Raw genomic sequence first — 21,506 nt, forward strand, 5'->3', positions numbered from 1 at the left:
CCCAGGAAATCCCCAAATATATATATATATATATATATATATATATATATATATAAACTTCACTGCCAAGTGATTGAAAAAATTGAGAGTGAAAAACTGCCAAGTCCTGTTAAAAAACAGATAAAAAGTAATGAAGCAGAAACCGTTACATTTAATTGCTATACACACACAAAACTGACCTATAAGTCGGCAAGTTACAATGCGCTTACCGATGGAGAAAATCAGTACCGAACCCGCTGTGTCCTCTCTCTGCATGTTAAAGTGTCAATTTACAGGTGACAAAGCTGCTTCCATAAACTTGTGTGATACCTTTACAATCCTATACAATTGACATCAAGGGTACATATTTTTTTTCTCTCTTTTGAAACTGATTTGAAAGAAAGCGACAAGTGTGTTTTCATAAAATATTGCTGCCCGCCAGACGAACCGGTGTCAACGAAAACACGAGTAGGAACCTCTGACAGTTATTAACAACACCAGCACGAGACCTTCTCTCGCACAGGCGTCGACGAATCGCTCTTCTGTTTATACACTTGTTCTTTTAAGTTGATTATTCTTCTTTGTCTTCTCAACAAAACTGAACGTGTCAGGCTCGTGACAATAAAGTTTTTTGTGTAAGATCCAACAGGGGTGTGCCCCGCCGCAAGCTTGCACGCGAACAAGCACTCGCTGTAAAGTTGTCAGAACTAGTCTTCAAATCACGTTTTTGTCCACGTGTCGCAACCTTGACACTGACTATTTCCTTAAGAGGGTGCTATCCCTGTATGGTCCAAATAATGTCTTTGCTTAATCACCATAGATGTCAAAGAGTCAGCCTTTACATATTTCTCTGTCCAATTTTTTGTTTTTGGTAAACTGAATTTTATCCAAATTAGTGTGCCTATAACTCTGGTGAACGATATAGTGAAGCCATTTTGGGACTGATCGTAAACAAGATAATCATCCAATCTGTTCAACTTTACAGGATGACTTTAGGCACACATTTTGATACTGCTATCATTAATCCAGCTGGTTGTGTGCATCTAAAGCACTGAACTAATATTTGAGAAATAACACTATATAAACAACTGAGGTTCATCAATTCAAGTGGCTGGACTATGAAGTCTAACGCACATACCATCGTTAGGTCAGTTCCTCAGATGTAACGCGATACTCGATGGGAAATCAAGAGTTTTTTATGGCCTCAAATGAAATCTTTGCATTGCCCCATTCCCTTAATTAAGCCTCCCCCTCCCTCCCCCTCCCCACCCTCCTCTGCCATCTTCTCCCATGCAATGTTGGCAAACTACTAATTAAAGAACTCACTGTATGGACATTTAACTGATTAGAAATGACAGACACAATTCAGGGTTCCTCAAAAGTTTTGCAAACAATCTGTTGTTGTCCATCTTTTTTTTTCCATTATTTTTCTTGTCATTGTTCTCAGATCATAATTACTTCTGTGCATGTGCATGAAGTACTGCGTTTTAGCTTCGCATATATTTAGTAGTGAGTTATGAATATCTAGTTTCCTGTGCATGGGTTTTTAATATTTCCTATGTTGTTCCTCATTAATGTAAAGTGAAAAATAGACTATCATGTGAGTTGTTATATAGTTTGAAGTTTCCAACATGTGACAATTAAAGCCAGACATATTCCTGTATACCCTCGTCATGTAAGCGTGTCTATTCATGCGGATGCGATCATCCGGTGTTTACCGATATATTTAGTTTCACTTCCCACAGCTCTTTAATATTCCTATAAATGTTGATCGTTGATGATGTGACAGAAAACCCGATTACCATGAAATAGTCTCTGAAGCTTCCATGTGACAATTAAAGGTAGACATATTGCTGTACTCTCATAATGTAAACGTGTCTGCTCATGCAGATACAAACATTCCGTTCATATGGATATTGCTTCACATGCACGGCTCTTTAATATTCTTTATGTTGATCGTTGATGATGTGACAGAAAGCCTGATTACCATGAAATAGTCTCTGAAGCTTCCATGTGACAATTAAAGGTAGACATATTGCTGTACTCATAATGTAAACGTGTCTGTTCATGCAGATACAAACATACGGTTCATAAGGATTTAGTTTCACATGCATGGCTCTTTAACATTCCTTATGTTGATGTTGAAAATGTGACAGAAAACTAGATCACCATGTAAATTGTTTAGATAGTCTCTTAAGCTTCCATGTGACAATTAAAGCCAAACATATTCCTGTACTCTCATAATGTAAACGTGTCTGCTCATACAGATAAAAACATCCGGTTCATATGGATATATATTTAGTTTCACATGCATGGCTCTTTAACATTCCTTATGTTGATCGTTGATAATGTGACAGAAAACTAGATCACCATGTATTAAAGTTAATTGTTATAGTCTCTTAGGCTTCCATGTGACAATTAAAGCAGGGGCGTATCCAGGATTTTCCAATAGGGGGGGCGCCAGGCATGAATGATCGCCGTCCTGGGGGATGGGTCTAAGGGGAGGGGTGTACAATTTTTGCTTTCAAAGAAGGGCTGAAATGCAAAATGGTGTCATATGCATGGGCGGCGATCCGTACTTCCCAGTGGGGGGGGGGGGGATATGACCCTGTTGACTATCTAAGCGTAGCGCCACCATGAGTTGGCGCGAAGCGTACAAGAAAATTTTGGGATTAACAAACCCTCTAGATGGCCGGAAACGGCACTTCCCGAGGTTTCCAAGCGGCATATACCCAACTTTAAAATAGGGATGTCATGTCCGAAATATCTCATAATCAGGATCCAAAATACTTTTTTTTTTTAATTTCGGGTGTTATTTTGGGAAAATTGCCCCTGTCAATCTTGTTTCAGGCGCAACGTTAGAATGTTCGAGAGCTCTGTTATATTATTCGATGAAGAAAATGTCCTCATGCAGGCTATTATAGGCCTATACACATGCAATACACAATTACACATAGTTACATTCCTAGGTACCGATTGCTAGGGCATCCAGGTGAAACGTGTATTAAGCATTACCCTGGTTACATGAGATTCTCAGCTGTTCGAGGGAACATGTACGTGTGTAGGCCTACTATAGGGCCTATATGAATACTATGAGGGTGCATATATGTACTATATCAATACCGTGGGCGCAATAATACATTTTGTTGTTATAGGGCTAATGAAGCCTACAGTCAACTATTTTTGCTTTATAAAGACGCTTTATTTGAAAAGATCGCACTGCGTTTATGGTAGGCGAGAAATAAGGCTAAAAAAGAGCCGTACATTAACGAAGATGCATAAATGTAGGCATGAAAATATTCTTATCCCTGGCATTTGGTGGGGGGATATGGTGCATTACATCCCCTCCACCCATTTTCATGGGGGGATATATCCCCCCTCCACCCAGGATCGCCGCCCATGGCCATATTTGATCCATTTTTCGACCTTAATAATAAGCAACATTTCCAGTAAATATGGACACAAAATGCACAATTTAGTATGGCTGGCATGTCATTTAGTGTTTATAGTGATAATACAAACACAATTACCATCTATGTTTCTAAAACTATTATGCCGCCGAACTTCGCCAGAACCTTTTTTTGGCAAACAAAAACTAAAGCATACGGGAGGGGGGGGGGGGGTTGAGCGATCACCGACATCTCACATAAAGGTCGTCATCAATTTTTGTTTTTGTTTTTGTTTTTTTTGCTAAACTTTTTTTTTTTTTGGTGACGGCCAATAGGGGGGGCGCGCGCCTGTTGCGCCCCCCCCTGGATACGCCCCTGATTAAAGGAAGTTCTGTATAGGTCCCAAATTTTAGCATGCTATAATTGCTAGAAGTTTTCAAAAAGTACTTTCCTGGAGGTCTTTACTCTCCAAATTGTTCTCAGTCATTTTTTATTGAACACACAAGTTATGACTAAATCGTCCCAATGAGGAAAATTTCCTCAAAGGTTGTAATAAAAACAGTTTCAGAATTTTGACCAAAGGTGACCATATTTTAATATCTAGCATATTTGGGGCCAATAGAGCATACCTTTAAAGCCAGACATATTCCTGTCCCCTAATAATAAAACTTGTGTGTTCAGATGTTATCATCCATTTCATACTGTCGCAATAATCATATTGGGGAAAAACACTCTCGTGGAAGTTCCCCATCCAGTTGCTGTGTTTTATTGTTTTTTTCGTCGAAAGCAGTCGGCACTTTCGTTTCAGTCTTGAAAAGAAGAAAACATTTCCTGAAAAGGAAAACCAATTTAACATTATTTATTATTATTGTAGCGTATGCCTCATTCTCTTATCCGCCTTCCTTTAACTACATTGTTTGTTTTTTCTAAAGCTTTGATCATTAGTCAATAACTTCTGTCTAGATTACTTCTGCATGGTGTTGTTATTGTATTAACTGTCATTTGAGAAATCAATTTGACTTAAGCTTCGAATCATGATGTTCATGTCTGTACCAGTTGCCATGGAGTGTTTTCGTTGTAGTGTGAGAAGGAAATATGCAAACTGTTTAGATATATGATGTAAGAAGGATTCAAATCTGCTATCAAAAGTGCCTATATATACTTTTGCAGTTAAGTGCCATTTGATTGAAAACTTGCAGTTGAAGTAAAAATAGATAACTCTATGAATGTGTCCTTTGAATCGACCCAAGTTTAATTCTGTTGCAAAGAAGAACCTCAAGAATCATTTTGCCTTTTGGTCGACAGGTTTTCTTTATTTGTTTTTGTTAACAACACACCTTTTCAATATTTCTCAAAATATGATTGCAAAAGTTTTGGTAATCTGCAATGAACAGACTTCCACTGAAATATTACAAGTTGCAAAAAAATAAATCATTTTCTTTTAACAGTCGTCTTTTTCGGATCTAGCTGCAAAATTAAAGCCAAAATATGCTGCCGTATATAGATCTGTGTTAACTTCATTATTTAACTCTTTTTATTGTACTGCATATATTGCATGACATGTAAAATAGCATGTCACGCCTGCAACCCCCAAAAATCAATCAAATCAATCACTTTTAAATTTAGCAACAATAAAGTAAAAAAGTGAAATTGCCATATTAATGGGCTCTATAGATGATAAAACCAGCTGTCAGGATTTTTTATTATTTGAGAAAACAATGGAAATTACCACAAAAAAAAGAAGGAAATATATTAAAAATATATATGCATTATGACACCATCTGTACAATTTTGGTAAGTTTTGTCCTTTCTGTTGCTCCTCTTGAAACGAGCGTATATCGAATTTGGATTTCACACCATTCTGTTGTAGTTACTAAACCCATCCTGTGGTTGGCCACCACCACCTTTTGCCATAACTTTTCATGGACAGTGCGACACCTGTTTGCGAACAGGTGCCAATAAAGTTCATTACGACGTGTCGCCACACGCAAGTTAATTATTTTAACGATCAATGGTTGTATGGAATTGAAACCGAAAAAAAGAGAAGGCCAAAAAAGTTGGATAAAAAAAAAATTAAGGAAAGAAAATTAGTGATAAAGGGTAAAAGAAAAAGGACATTGTTGGATAGGACAGAATTTGAACTACTGCAATAGCAATGGTCATCTTTTAGCAAAGAGTATTGGCATATCAAACTTATATCTATATGGTCACACAAATTTTGTTAAAGTGGCCAAAGGTTTCACGTTTACATAAAACAAGCAATTTAGCTATTCTTCACTGACGTGAGGGTCTCAGATCAGGTCGATAGGTAGACCGGGGAGGGAGGGATGCTTGATCTCCAGCAGGGTATCTGATAGGGATCTGATCCTCTGCTCAAGATCAAGTTCCTATTGTTCAAGCTCCCCCACTCAGGATCTGACCCAAACATTTTAGTCCTCCTTTCTGGGGAGATCAGATCGAACGCTGGGAGATCAAAATTAACAAACTAAGCTTGGTGGATCGTGGCGGGACCCGAGATCACGATGCCATATGAGGACGACGACGTCTTGTCCTTTTCTTACCACACGCCACTATAGTATCTGTTACAAAGGGTGCATATACAACTGTATTTGTGGAGACAACAACTTGACTTGCTGTAACCTCCAAAACTGTTTTGTTGATCACCTGGTTGAGGATCCAAATTTGGGACATGTAAATGATAAAAGTGGAGTGCAATGTTTTTGGTCTAATTTGGAAAGGTATAAACAGATCCAAAGATGAAGTGCAAAACACTTAACATTGCATGGATTCATGTCTGTGGAAGATGTTTGTTCAACTTACAGCCTGTAATATATCCCAAGATATCTTTAGTAGCTGCCATAAAATGTCTGAGATTTCCCACAAAACAAAGATGATATCTTGGAACAAATATAAACAATCACGCTAGTGGTTGTATATTGTTCCAATGGTGAAATGCACCAACAGTTAATGGATATTCATTCCCTAGCAATTAAAGTAGATCTTTAGAATTATACTAAGTACTGGCTATTAAATTGTATCCAGAGTCGTTATTTTTTTTATGGTAGCCGCGGGGCTATTACCAGAGAGAATTAATACCTACATAGTTTTACTGGTCTTCATTAACGTATGATTTAGTCATACTTTTCGTATGGAACGCTTTGGAATTGGATGTGCGTATGACAATGTTGAACTTCTTGAAATGGCCGGGCCAAAGAAAATATTGTCAAAAATGTACATGGTCATGATAGTGTGAGTTAACATTGACTATACACAATAGTATTGACAAAAATTAGAAAATTTCTATGGCCAGTACGTCATCAATGAAAGCTGCCACTGTGGACTTCAATGTCTTATTGGCCTTGACCATTTGAACACTTTTCACATGATTCCTTTATCCAGAAACTCAATTGTGATGACTATTGTAGATATGCAGCAAACATGACTTTTCTGTTTTGATTGCAATATGACATTGAAGTACAACTTCGAAGTAGATTAGCTCTTAGAAAGCTGGTACAACAACATTTACATTATTGCATGCCCCAGGGATCTTATAGGTAAAGAGGAGGGTTTGTCATATCGTAATTGCTGTATGAGGTGTGCATGCAGCAGGCAATACTGCAGTACAGGTTTTAGAAACCTTAAAACCGACTCAAGTACGTAGTTTAAAAAGGGGAAGGAAAAAGTGTTCCAACCCTTTTCAAATGTTAGGACATTTCATAAACCAAAAGTTCAGCGTTGGTTTCTCACTATTCAGACTGAATATACATATGCCAAAACAACACTTGATGGACTCTTTTAAAAAATTTGAAATTTAGTCAAGCGTATTAACCGCCCAATCAGTTAAGCACTAGTTTGTATACCATATCAGTAATGAACATATTCGGTCCATTTTACCAGTTGTCTAGGCAACAAAGGAGATTCGTGAATGTAAGATATTGTCATGGTCGATTGTACAAAATTGGAAAATAATCAAAAGTCCTGAAGAAGTGCGATGACGTTATGCCATTCAAGTAGTAATAATCTAGTAAACATGCCGTGAAAATTTCAATTTAAGGTACGAACAGTGTGAGTCAAAACAAAATAATTGCGAAAATGATTGCACAGTGGTACGTACGCATACACAGTTATTGTGATAGAGTTCAGTGTGTACAGTGAGTGCGCATTCATGCATGGTTAGACATGCTTCACCGCTTCCATGCAACATGTCTCTGTAAGTTTGAAGATAAAAATGCAACGTATACAAACATTCGGCTAAACTATAAAAGTTCTCCCAAAGTGGTTTGGAGGTTCAGTCTGCACAGTAAACAAATATAATGCTATTTATTGCTAACATTAAATAACTATATCTTGCATACATCATGAACTTCTAGTTTATATCCTGTATGTCTTATGTCTCTAGTATCACGTAGAGTAAATGTCATCCATGTAGATTACCAACAGGAAATATTTCCTGTACGTCCATAACCTGTAGTTATATACTGCATGTTCATTGACCATATCCTGCACATGTACTAACTACAGTAAATTTCCTAGCCTACATATCCATCGCTCTGTGGTAATATCCTTAGTAACCATCGCCTACAGTAAATATATCCTTTATGACCATTACTCCCATGTGTAGTAAATATTCTACATGTCCGATATCTACAGTAAATACCCTACATGTCCGATATCTACAGTAAATACCCTACATGTCCACTACCTGCAGTAAATACCCTACGTGTCTACTACCTACAGTAAATATGTCCTTCATGACGATTAATTGCCTATGATAACTAATCCAACATGTCCGTTGTATGGTAACCATCCTACATTTGCATTCCCACAGTAAGTACTACCCTATGTATGTCCATTCCCAATTTGCAGTCAATATCTTGCTTTACACCGACAGTAAATCTTCTGCATGTCTATTACCTAGTGTAAATATATATCCTGTCTGTCCAGAACCTACAGTAAATATCCTGCATATCTATTACCTACAGCAAATATATATCCTGTCTGTCCATGACCTACAGTAAATATCCTGCATGTCTATTACCTACAGTAAATGTATGTCCTGCATGTCCAGAACCTACAGTAAATATCCTGCATGTCTATTACCTACAGTAAATATATGTCCTCCATGTCCATGACCTACAGTAAATATCCTGCATGTCTATTACCTACAGTAAATATATATCCTGTCTGTCCAGAACCTACAGTAACATATAATGCATGGTCATTTCCTATGTACCCTGCACACACATTAACTTCATGTAAATATTTCTACCCGTCCATATACCTACCATTATGTCCTGCACCATTGACATAGATCTATCAACTATACATACACGTTTGTACATCTGTTATACAGGCCGTGGTCTTTTAGAAATTTCAGGTCCGCTAAAAATCACACCCCTCAAGAAATTCAGGGGGTGCTTCAGATGTGCCAAAAATCACACTCCTCAAGATAGTTGGGTGTGCTGTTTTACATTTGTTTTGGTTACATAAAGGCTCTAAGATCACACTGAGGTGTAAGCAACACAATAGCTGAGCTGGCAATGTTATGATTTATGCCCGGTATATTGACCATATTCCAAAGACTTTTCAATTCAAGAATGAGGTGAATTGATGACTGAATGACTGGAAAAAAGGTGTCTTTTATTTTTTTAAAGATTGATTTTTTTTAAAATCTTTTTCTTGTACCTCGCATGTTAAATCACATTGATCCACACTGTCATGTTAGGTGTGCGATTGCCTTTGATCGACCTTGCATGCACACCTCCGAAAGACAAGGCATGTGTTTATCTGCAGTATATAGGTTTTATATTTTACATTTTAGTTAATAAGTTACTTTATGGACACAGACAATACTAATTCTTATGATTCTCATCGACCGAACCACAGTTTGGAAAGACTATATTTCTGTTCTATTAAGTGCTTTTTGTTTTCCTTCTCTTTTTGGAATTTCACTGAGTCTGGGAACATATACATATATCCCCTCCCCTCCCCAACCCACAACACCCCATCCCTCCCCCAACCTTTGTCATGCAAATCAGATAAGGAGGAAGGATATATGCAAGAAAACTTGGCTGTGTATGAATTCTTGCCATGAATGGTTGGCTATAGGCTCTCTACACAAACACAATAGCCTGCTTTTGCAATGACCAATACATCAAAGTTCATTTCCTCCTTCTTTTGAATATTCAAATGATATAGGCTATGCTGAAAAAATTAACTTTCATTGGCTGATAGCATATTTGAATATTCATGACTGACCTGACAAAGGTGAGAAGGTGAAATCAGTTCAATACATGTATACATGTGCATGCCAACATCCAGGAATTGGAGATCATAGAACTTTGCAAAAAATCATAATAATTTGTTATTCAAAGTGTTTACCATATGGAATGGCGTGATAATCTTAAATCCATATGTCCATGTGCATAGTTCGCAGTCAGACCAAGCGATGGAAAGACATCTTCAAGCCATGTCAAATAACTTACCCATGAAAGTACCGGAAAAAGTTTGCTCATAAATTTTCTCACTTTTCACTTTCTTAGTGATTCATTTGACTTTAATACATATCCAATTCCTATCTATATGAATGAAATAATTTGCCTGATTGTTTTTTTCTTCAAATTATTGACTGCCTTGTTGAATCAGGAGAGAGTTTAGTCAATATCATAACCATGGCAACGCTGTAAATGTTGAAATATTGCAAAATTTTGTTACTATTACAATGTGCATGCACAAAGTGCAGGCGGTCTGCCAAATCAGATGATGAGTGTGAACATCTTTATAAATATATATATATATATATATATATATATATATATATATATATTATATATATAGCGGAAGGCCCGTGGTTCGAATCCCGGTGGAGGCTGAAAGTTTTTTCACTGTTCTTGATTTTCCAACTCATTACGATTTTCATTTATATATATTCATTTGCCTTTGTCGTTTACCTCCATTGCATTAACATAAAGTCTGTTCAAAGTATCTCTTTCGAGATCCGGCTTTAGGAATCACAAATGATTTTGAGTTGGTTAGCATCATGTTTGATCTCTAGAGTAAGGCAAATATGTCACCAAAAACAGACCTAGTATTGTTCGATACAGGTGACAAACGCCTACAGTGGAATTACGACCTTCCTTACCGGTTTCGAACCTCTTGACATACAATCAGCGTCCATAGCCTAGCGGTTAGGGTGTCCGCGTACAGAGCGGAAGGCCCGTGGTTCGAATCCCGGTGGAGGCTGAAAGTTTTTTCACTGTTCTTGATTTCCAACTCATTACGATTTTCATTTATATATATATATGTATATATATATATATATATATATATATATAGATATATATATATGTATATATATGTACATTGACTATATCATATGCACAATGTTCTTCTAATTCACATTCGACAAAAACAAATTTGAGTAAAGCACCCAAATTCTATTCACACATTATTTATCCACGTCATTTTTTGTCCTGATTCTTTTATGCAAATTCAGCTATATTTTTTTACATTATTAAATGTAAGTCATTTGAAAATAAAATTTCAAGAGTTGCCATGCAGCCTATCCCACCCCAACCCCTCCCTTCCCTCCCCTGGCTATGGCACTGCCTGACAACCTTATGATTGTGTGTGTTTTTTCCATAATTTGCATGAGGGATTTATCGTCCCTATAATCACAACCAGGTGCTATGAGGTACGGTTTGATATTTTGAATAACCCATTGAGTTCCTTTTATGTGCAAATAGGGAACTTCCCACATTCCTTTTGATTACGTTTCTGTTACATTCATGTAAGGAATTGTTAAGTCTAGGGAGAATAATATCCCGATCAACAAGTTAGAATGCGAGCATACCAGATTATTTTAATACACTGGAAGTTTTTCAGTAAATGTATCCCAAATTGCCTTATAAATCATTAAAGTCAAGATCAAGCTGGTTTTAATTATTCCACAACTGTCACAAGATGATCTGATCAGGACAGTGGTATACCTATACTTCCTACTTGTTTGCTTGGCAGCTGTATAACTGTATGTAAGGCTATACTTTAGTGTATATTAGGTTGCAATACATTGTGCCGTTCCAACCAAACCATGTTATTTTGCCTCTTTCAACCCCCCTCTCCCCATTGCCCCTGGTGTAAAGTCTTACAGGCTGTTCATCAAGATTGTCAACCACTATTAAATGTGCTCGAAAGTAAAAAAATTGGTGATTCATGTTCAAATTTCAAGATGGACAAGGTAAGATAGATGGAATAATGAAGGAAACAATTATGGATGGAACGGGATCGGAACTAGTGACATCTGTATTACAGGCCCTGCACTCTACAAACTGAGCTATACGGATTCCAACTAGTGACCTCTGTCTTACAAGTCATAGCTACACTCTACCAACTGAGCTATTCAGAATTCCAGATCTGAACTAGTATCATCTGGGTTACAGACCCTACACTCTACAAACTGAGCTACAGTATATGGATTCCAACTAGTGACCTCTGTGTTACAAGCCCTAGCTACACTCTACCAACTGAGCTATTCATATTCCAACTAGTAACCTCTGTGTTACAAGCCCTAGCTACACTCTACCAACTGAGCTATCCAGATTCCAACTAGTAACCTCTGTGTTACAAGCCCTAACTACACTCTACCAACTGAGCTATCCAGATTCCAACTAGTAACCTCTGTGTTACAAGCCCTAGCTACACTCTACCAACTGAGCTATCCAGATTCCAACTAGTAACCTCTGTGTTACAAGCCCTAGCTACACTCTACCAACTGAGCTATCCAGATTCCAACTAGTAACCTCTGTGTTACAAGCCCTAACTACACTCTACCAACTGAGCTATCCAGATTCCAACTAGAAACCTCTGTGTTACAAGCCCTAGCTACACTCTACCAACTGAGCTATCCAGATTCCAACTAGTAACCTCTGTGTTACAAGCCCTAGCTACACTCTACCAACTGAGCTATCCAGATTCCAACTAGTAACCTCTGTGTTACAAGCCCTAACTACACTCTACCAACTGTGCTATCCAGATTCCAACTAGTAACCTCTGTGTTACAAGCCCTAACTACACTCTACCAACTGTGCTATCCAGATTCCAACTAGAAACCTCTGTGTTACAAGCCCTAGCTACACTCTACCAACTGAGCTATTCATATTCCAACTAGTAACCTCTGTGTTTCAAGCCCTAACTACACTCTACCAACTGAGCTATCCAGCCCTTAGTTGGTGGTATGCAGCAGTCCCATAATAGATAGTTTCTTTCCCTGTCATTAGCCATAGTTACCTAGCATATACACCATGTAACCAGGGAACACACCCTTTGCAGTTTCATTCAGTATAATCCAGAAAGTGTCAGGGGGCGGATATCATGAACAATTTACTGTGCTTTTTATGTACATACTGTATAAACTATATACGCATAAAACTTTTACTTCTGTAAAGTAAGATACTGTATATGTCTAAGTTGACAATCCTGAATCCATATCTCGGACATAAATGTCAGTCTGGCAGAGACTTGAGGAAAACAAGTACTCATATCAATTCCTTCACCCCCCAAAACGACACTAAAAAGTACTGCAATATAAGCTCTTTGAAGGATTAAGTGTGACTCATCGCTCCCATACGTGAGCGCTGTGGATCAACGCGGTCAGGAAGATTGGACTGATCCATTCTGTTGCGGGTTTTTTTCTTTATATTGCTGTGACGCAAACTATTGCATTCTCAATGTATATGGGAATTTGGGTAAAAAAAATACCAATAAATGTGTTTTTAAACTAATTTTGAGTTCTTAACAGTACAATAACAAATTTTAATACAATTACACATAAACGATTAAACAGTGCGTAGTTACAGTCCCCTATACTAGGCGCTACCACGTGGGTGTCTTCAATAGCGTCTCTCGAGGTTGGGCTAGAAGGTCGATATTTTCTAACGAAGACTCTCATTTGTTACCCCTAGGTCCGATTGAAAACTTGAACCAATCACAATAATTTTTATATGTACAGAATCTGTCACTCATTTGTAATGCATATTCAATTTAGACAAAGAGGAGGGCCAGTGTTATAGTGACGCAATTGAACTTTCAAAAATGGGAGTTTCAAAAGCCACACGACACTACATGTTGCCATGTGTGTTTTACGTGTGACTTTTGGTTTTCAAAAGTTACGTATTTTTACATTTTTTAACCCCCAAAGTCCGATTGTGCCATGCTAAATAGAAACTAGGAAACAACAGAGATATGAAGAGATTTATTCCACCTTTCTAAAGATGTTTTAGACAAAGTGTAATGAAATGAGGAAAGAACTGTTATCAGTGAAGAAAAACATGGCCTAACAGTAAGTCAACGAGGGGTGTGGGTAGTAACTGTCGTGACTTTCCGCCGCTGCACAAGGAAGAGCGCTAAGGAATTGATATGTTTGAAAACTTCAACAAAAGATTCGTTTGGATTTATAGTTTTGCTTGAAGTATTTCTCATGATAGAAAATACCAGGTGTTGGTACTCTCATCTCGTTACCAGATCCCCTCGTCGGCTCTGTGCCTGGTGACGATGAATGATTTGTAATGTAACCTTATAGAATGTCTCCCTTGAAAGAAGGTAACTGGATCAATTCCTAATGTATCAGAAAATCCTCAAAATGCCAGCACAAAGTTGACAGTTGTTTGAACATTTAAATATATTTAGTCAGGAGAAGAAAAAAAAAACACAATGCAGATCCCCTTCCCGGTTCTGTGCTTGACGACGATGAATGATTTGTATGGTCTTCCTTGAAAGAATGTAACTTAATCAATTCCTAATGTATCAGAAAATCTTCAAAATGCTAGCACAAAGTTGACAGTTGTGAGAACATTTAAATATATGTAGTCAGGAGGAAAAAAGCGTAATGCTCTAATTATAGAATTAACCTAAATCAAATAACGTAGATATAGATAATTCAACCTTTGTAACCCTTGCCGGGCAAAGTTTTAAGGTACTTGTTTTCTGGTTGTCTGTTCCTCTGACAACAGGGCCTTTTATTTTGGTTTGCCCAAAACAGGAAAGTTGGTTTTGTCCTGAATATGAATATAGCAAAGTAATGAAGACCAATATATATATCTGCACTATAGCAAGGACTCCCTAACTGCATGGGGTGCATGAACCCCCAGGGGGTGCGTACGTGAGTCCATCCCACTGGCTTTGCGGTGAGACGTTTCTGAAAGTCAAAACTAGAGTACTTTTTGTTGAACTAAAATCTGATATATTTTAGTAATGTACAAAAGTCGTACCTATCGACAAACTCTTTTGGTATTCCATACGCATATGTTGCCATAGTAGTACCGTACCGTTCCTGTGATAAATAACTGAATTATGAAACAGACACAGGCAGCATGAAATTGGTGAAGTTGGTGTACGCATGACAGTACGTCGTGAAGATAAAGAGCTGATCTGATCTTGAAGTTTCCAAATAAATATTTGTTCATCACTTGTTTTTTTCATTACAATATTACACTACGAACTTGATCTTTTACGAAGCACTGTTATGCTTATTATGGTATAATAATGATTCAGATCGTGAACATTTGTTCCAGACCGAAGCTCAGTGGAAGCAAATGCAAAACTAACATGAGAGAATCAGGTTTTATTTGTCAAGGCCTCAAAATTCCAAGTTTGGGTAATTTTCACATGTTATGTGAACCTTGATGCATATGTAATCATCATGCATCATTCAGTGGACGTTTTCAACGAGGTGACCATTTAATGTAATATATCAGTCTATGTGATAGAGAGACATAACTGTCACGAACCGACCCGGTCAATAGCCTTGAAAAATGTCAAATCTTTACGAGATGTCATAGATTTAATGTTCCTTCCCACATATATGTATTTTAGATCCTCCTGCAACAGGAACTCGCGAAGAAGCCATCATTGGCTTATCAAAGCCGCAAGCTGACCAAAGTCAGTCTCTTAGATTCATATTTAACGTCCATGATTATGAATTGTCAATTGTCAACAACTCTGTAACTAGACAACATACATTAATCTTGGAGTGACTCAAACTTGTTACCTTATGATTGAAAGGCACCGGCCGAAGCCTTGGCTTGATCAAGTCTAATTATGACATCATCAAACCATATGTGTTTTGATGTTTCATCATTTACCTTAATTTATTACAGACAATGTCTCTTTTCTGTATATATGTATGTATGAATGTATTTTAGATCTTCCTGCAAGCAGGAACTTGCGAAGAAGCCATCATTGGCTTATCAAGCCGCAAGCCGACCGAAGTCAGTCTCTTACATGTTCATATTTAACGTCCATGATTATGAATTGCCAATTGTCAACAACTCTGTAACTGGAACTGTATTTGAATATTGTTTTTGCACATGCTGAATGTGAAACTTGAAACCTCTTAAAAATTACCTCACTGATTATAATGATGGTACTGGTTTCAGTTTCAATGCTGTTAAAATTCTACTTACCAAAATACCGCTAGAAAAAAAACAAAGAGATTGTAATTTGGTTTCATATCCCGGCATGGCATTATATATCATGACATCCAAAGTTTACAAGCTGGCAGTTCCCCATGACGAGACATTTAAACTAGGGTATCTCACTAACTTGTTTGTTTCGTGGTGTCATTCTTTACAATGCGTCTCTGTCCAGGGGCGTATTTAGACATGTGGAGGCCCGTGGGCAATCTTCAGTAGTGGAGGCCCACAGCACCCCAGTGATCGCCGTCATGGGGGAGGGGTGTCCCCCTCCCCTTTGGTTTTTTGTTGTTGAATAATTAAGGGTGCTTAGATGCAAAATGGTGCAGTAGTTTGTGATTTTTGAAGTAAATTTATGTTCAAGAATTTTCATTACGGTATGTAAGCCTGTTTGCCTGCCCAATTTTCAGTATACAAGTAAACAGGTTGCTACCACCTCTCTCGGTACAAATGAACAGGTTGCTACCACATCTCTTATGCTACCACATCTCCATGGGCAACTGCCCACGTTGCCCATTCCTAAATCCGGCGCTGTCTCTGTCATACATAAGACGAAGACGATGGCTGCAATTTATGTACCGCTTTGACTCAATACAGAACATAAAACTTGAGATTCCCGATGCCGTAGTGATGTGCATGTGTTTGAAAATTGAAGCTGCCGACCGGTTTTAACGATACTTTTTTCTTGACGCTTTTAATACATATCTTTTCCTTCTTGTTATATCTTTCAGATTCCTACCAGTGCCTGGGACTGAGGCTAGACACTGGAAACTTAAAAGGGGAAGAAAAAAGACTTTGACAGTACTTGATCATGTTTATTAACTTCACAGGTCTTTGACATGTGTAATGTGCCTGTTTGTCTGTACATATAGAGCAACAGCCATTGCACAGACTTTGCATAGGCTAAACAAAATAAGTTCTATGTGCAATATATATTATTAAGCTATCGTATTTTCGATCATTTTTGTACAGTCATTCATTTTGACGGGTGTCTCAGGAGGCACGGAATTAGAGCTTTTAATATAGTTTTTGGAACTGACTTGAAATCATGCAAAGTAAAGTTTACTGTAAAAGGAATTTTTTTAGGGGGGGGAGGTGGTAGAGGGGGGGGGAATTGCCAGTTTGCCCTTTGTATGGGATTAATTCTATAAACCCAAGAAAGCGTCCTGGTGACACATTGAATCATGATTACTTGATTAAATTTTTATTTGGTGAATATTTGGTGGGTTTTATTATCGTTTAAACCTACTTTGAGCAACATGCAACTCAGTTGGTTTAGGTAAAAACATCTTAAAATGTTGAAATATTGGTGGATTTTAATTGTTTTTTTTTTAAATAGCTGCTTTTTCATCTCACCATTTGATCAGTACAATATGGCTCACCCAGGTAGACAGACTCACTCAACCCCATAAAGAGGTGGGTGACATCCCTGTGTTCCGACGTCTCTATGTTCCGACATCTCTATGTTCCGACAAAAAGAACAAATTCGGAGCAATTTTTTTTAATCCGAAAATTTCCATTTTCCATTTTTTCGGACCAATTTTTTTTTGGGGGTACTTAATTGTTTGGTCCCAAAATATGTTGGTCAAAAAAAATGTTGGTCGAAAAAAATTATGGTCCGAACAATTTGGTCAGAAAACAAGTTGGTCACAAAAAATGTTGGTCCCAAAAAATTGTGGTCCAAAAAAATTCCTGTTTTTGTTTGACTTACACGTATCGTATTTTCTCCTTCAGTTGCTATTAAGTGTGTTAGGTAGATAAACCTATTGAAATGAATGATATTATGTGACCAGGCACACTATAGGCTATAGGCTAACTGCTTGATCATCTGATTAATCGATTCCTGCTAACTTAAGGGAGCAATGTGTAGTACACAGTTGTGTCAATATTTAGTTGGCAATACTGGGAGCCAAACTGATACTATAAAATTAAGAATTAAGTTCATATATAGTTGCACTGTAAATATAGGCCACGTGTACATAAACACTTCTATCTTTTAATAGAATGTATTGCATAAGATTTGTAATTACCATACCACATGCATATTCATAAGTACAGAGTTGTTTTATTGTACTAGTTAAGTTTTCAACAAATGAATGCATCATGTTTTTTTTTTTTTTCAGCCACCCTTTTGTTTTTTTTTTCAAAATGCAACAAGTTGACTGGAATTGATCATTTGGATTAGACAAATGGTTTTCTTCATATATTTGCTTTTTCCTTGAAATTGTAAAATTTGCAGAAAACATGATACAATTATGATACATGTTGAGTGATGTTACGAATGAATCATGTGGAGTTTTTTTTTGCAGTCATCCTTTTGTTTTATTTTCAAAACGCAACAAGTTGACTGGTAATTGATCATTTGGGTTAGACGAACGGTTTTCTCCGTATTGCTTTGTCCTTATTAAGTTTGTGGAAAACATGATACAATTATGATACGCGTAACAATACAGGAAGAAGATGTACACTAATTGCCAAGGGTGTTGAGTGATGTTACAAATGAATCATGTGGAGTTTTTTTTTGCAGTCATCCTTTTGTTTTATTTTCAAAACGCAACAAGTTGACTGGTAATTAATCATTTGGGTTAGACGAACGGTTTTCTCCGTATTGCTTTGTCCTTATTAAGTTTTTGGAAAACATGATACAATTATGATACGCATAACAATACAGGAAAAGATGTACACTAATTGCCAAGGGTGTTGAGTGATGTTACAAATGAATCATGTGGGTTTTTTTTTTAATTGCAGTCACCCTTTTTGTTTTATTTTCAAAATGCAACAAGTTGACTGGTAATTGATCATTTGGGTTATACGAATGGTTTTCTTCATATATTTGCTTTTTCCTTGAAATTGTAAAATTTGCAGAAAACATGATACAATTATGACACATGTTGAGTGATGTTACAAATGAATCATGTTGGTTTTTTTTTTTTATTTGAAGTCACCCTTTTGTTTTATTTTCAAAATGTAACAAGTTGACTGGAATTGATCATTTGGGTTAGACACATGGTTTTCTCCATATTGCGTTGTCCTTATTAAATTTTCGGAAAACATGATACAATTATGATACGCATAACAATACAGGAAAAGATGTACACTAATTGCCAAGGGTGTTGAGTGATGTTACAAATGAATCATGTGGAGTTTTTTTTTTGCAGTCATCCTTTTGTTTTATTTTCAAAACGCAACAAGTTGACTGGTAATTGATCATTTGGGTTAGACGAACGGTTTTCTTCGTATTGCTTTGTCCTTCTTAAATTTTCGGAAAACATGATACAATTATGATACGCGTAACAATACAGGAAGAAGATGTACACTAATTGCCAAGGGTGTTGAGTGATGTTACAAATGAATCATGTAGGTTTTTTTTTTTTTTTGACAGTCACCCTTATGTTTTATTTTCAAAATGCAACAAGTTGACTGGTAATTGATCATTTGAGTTCGAACAGTTTTCTCCATGGTGATGAGTGAGGTTATCAGAGGGAGCTCATAAAGTCAGAACAACATGTTTAAGTTAGTTTGGATACAATAATGAATTGAACAGTGGATTTACTGCCCCGTTGACTTCATGATCAAGTTATCCTTAAAGTAGCTTTTCACAGATGTAGCATATTTTAAACCTGAATGTCTTAAAAACCGTAATAGCATTTCAGACATTTCTAGAACCCAATTTTCTCTCCATTTTATTTTTCACTAGGACTTTATGGAGATCGACGGTCTCCGAAAAAAACTCTGAATTCAACATGTCTGCTTCAGTTTCAGAATTATTTTTGTCTATCCTGTCATACAGACATATCATGATATGAAATTCAGTTTTATAATATGTTGTATATACCAACAGCTTTCAAAATTGTATGTTACGATGAACAATTTTGTTTTCTTTCCCCGTTTTTTTATTCTTTATTCTTTCTTTTTTACTAATGAGAAATACCCTTTAAGCACCAGAGGCTCATAATGAATCAAAGAGACTATCTTGAATGAAAATTATAGAACATAAAAAAATTAATGTTTAAATTGAGTATATATTTATAAGAATTTTATTTGTAGCAGATGATATGATAATTATGGATTTCTAATTTTTGTCAACTTTAAAGATGCCAAGTTGGAGATTTAATTTTTGCCTATGATGGTCGTTTTACCTGCATGACATCAAAGTTATATATATTGCTGATAGAGCTATTGACATATTGTATAACCGTGGGATTGTGATGTCTTAAATATCGTAAATAGAGTTTGTACATTGAAATTCTTGGTAGATGAATATATAAGATAAAGGGAATTAAAGTTGTGAATAATAATAATATTTGTAAAAAGAAAAAAAAGAAATAGGATTTCAAAGTTGGGAATAAGATCTGAAAAGGGAGGATTTATAGAATTTGTTGAAAAGTGCATAAAAAAATGAAGGAGTCGCCAGTTTGAACTTAAAGGAGCTTTCCAAACACTCAAAAGAACAAAGTCCTGAATTTTTACTTTCAATTCTACGAATGAATATCAATCGCAAACCAATATGAATGCGTCCTCACTGGGAGAATACTATATGTTTGACACGGGGGTCAAATTTGAATTCTCAAATGTGAATTTCATTCTACTTTTACGCATATATTAAAACATTTGCACTTTAAAAATTTGTTGATACATGAATATCACAGAAGGGGAGAGGGCTGGGGTGGGGGTGGGTTTTTTTAAGGGTCATGTAAATTTAAATGTAATATAACCTGACAGGCTGCATTGTAAATTGCCATAGTATAAGAGGGAAATAGTCCACATTATTGAGGTGAGCAACGATCAAAACAGCAACTGAATTTTAATAAATATGTAATATTTTCTGTCTGTATTTGATCTGTATGGAAAATTCATCATGCTAATTTAAAAAGTACAAAATAGTAACAGCGCATTAACTGTGATTATTATTATTATTTTTTCTTTTTATACTTGTCTGTTTACCTGATGAAATTCATGAAGATGAACGGAAAGATTTAGTTTCCATTTCTTGTCGCAATTTTTACTTAGATGAATTCAGATCTTTGAAATGTCATTCCTACCCCCTCCCCTCCCCTACCCCCACCCTCCCCCTTCCCCCACCCACGCTAAATATGCTAGAAAGTCGGGTACTGGTCACCCATACTCAAGGTTCGTTTCGTTTATTTGGTTTATCACTTCAAGTATAAACACAACAGATTCAACATAACATAAATTGTAATTACAGAAATTATATATACACATGAGGTGGAAGGAAGTGCAGAGAAACCCGGCAGGGGTTTGAAGATGTGCACTCCCGTACACAATACACACAAAACATCGAAAATATGAACAACTAAAAAGACTAGCAGACAGCTAGGTATTTATTTATAAGGAAGTGTACAGATATCCGACAGGGGCTACAACATGTGCATTCCCGAATACAATACACAAAACATCGCAAACATGAACAACTACAAAGACTAGCAGATAGCTACAGTAGGTATTCATTTATAAGGAAGTGTACAGATATCCGACAGGGGCTACAAGATCAGGGGCGTAGCCAGGTTTTTCAAAGTTGTAGACACGACTATCTGAGCGGAGCGCCACCATCAAAAAAAAAAAACGAGTTAGAAAATAGTACGTAATTCAATACTACATAATGTATTTAAAATTAGCAAGGTACATGTACAGAATAGTCTTACTTTTCAAC

General features: G+C 36.7%; 1 protein-coding gene across 1 annotated transcript in view; it reads left to right on the top strand.

The window, feature by feature from the left end:
* LOC139975518 (uncharacterized) overlaps positions 1-17,293 on the top strand; it is a 34,783-nt gene extending 17,490 nt beyond the window's left edge. The window contains exon 6 of the mRNA XM_071983505.1: positions 16,567-17,293. The gene's annotated coding sequence lies outside the window, so the exon portion shown is untranslated. The remainder of the gene's footprint in view (positions 1-16,566) is intronic.
* The last annotated feature ends 4,213 nt before the right edge of the window (positions 17,294-21,506 follow it).

Source organism: Apostichopus japonicus, chromosome 11 (assembly GCF_037975245.1).
Source record: "Apostichopus japonicus isolate 1M-3 chromosome 11, ASM3797524v1, whole genome shotgun sequence".
Classification (NCBI taxonomy): domain Eukaryota; kingdom Metazoa; phylum Echinodermata; class Holothuroidea; order Aspidochirotida; family Stichopodidae; genus Apostichopus; species Apostichopus japonicus.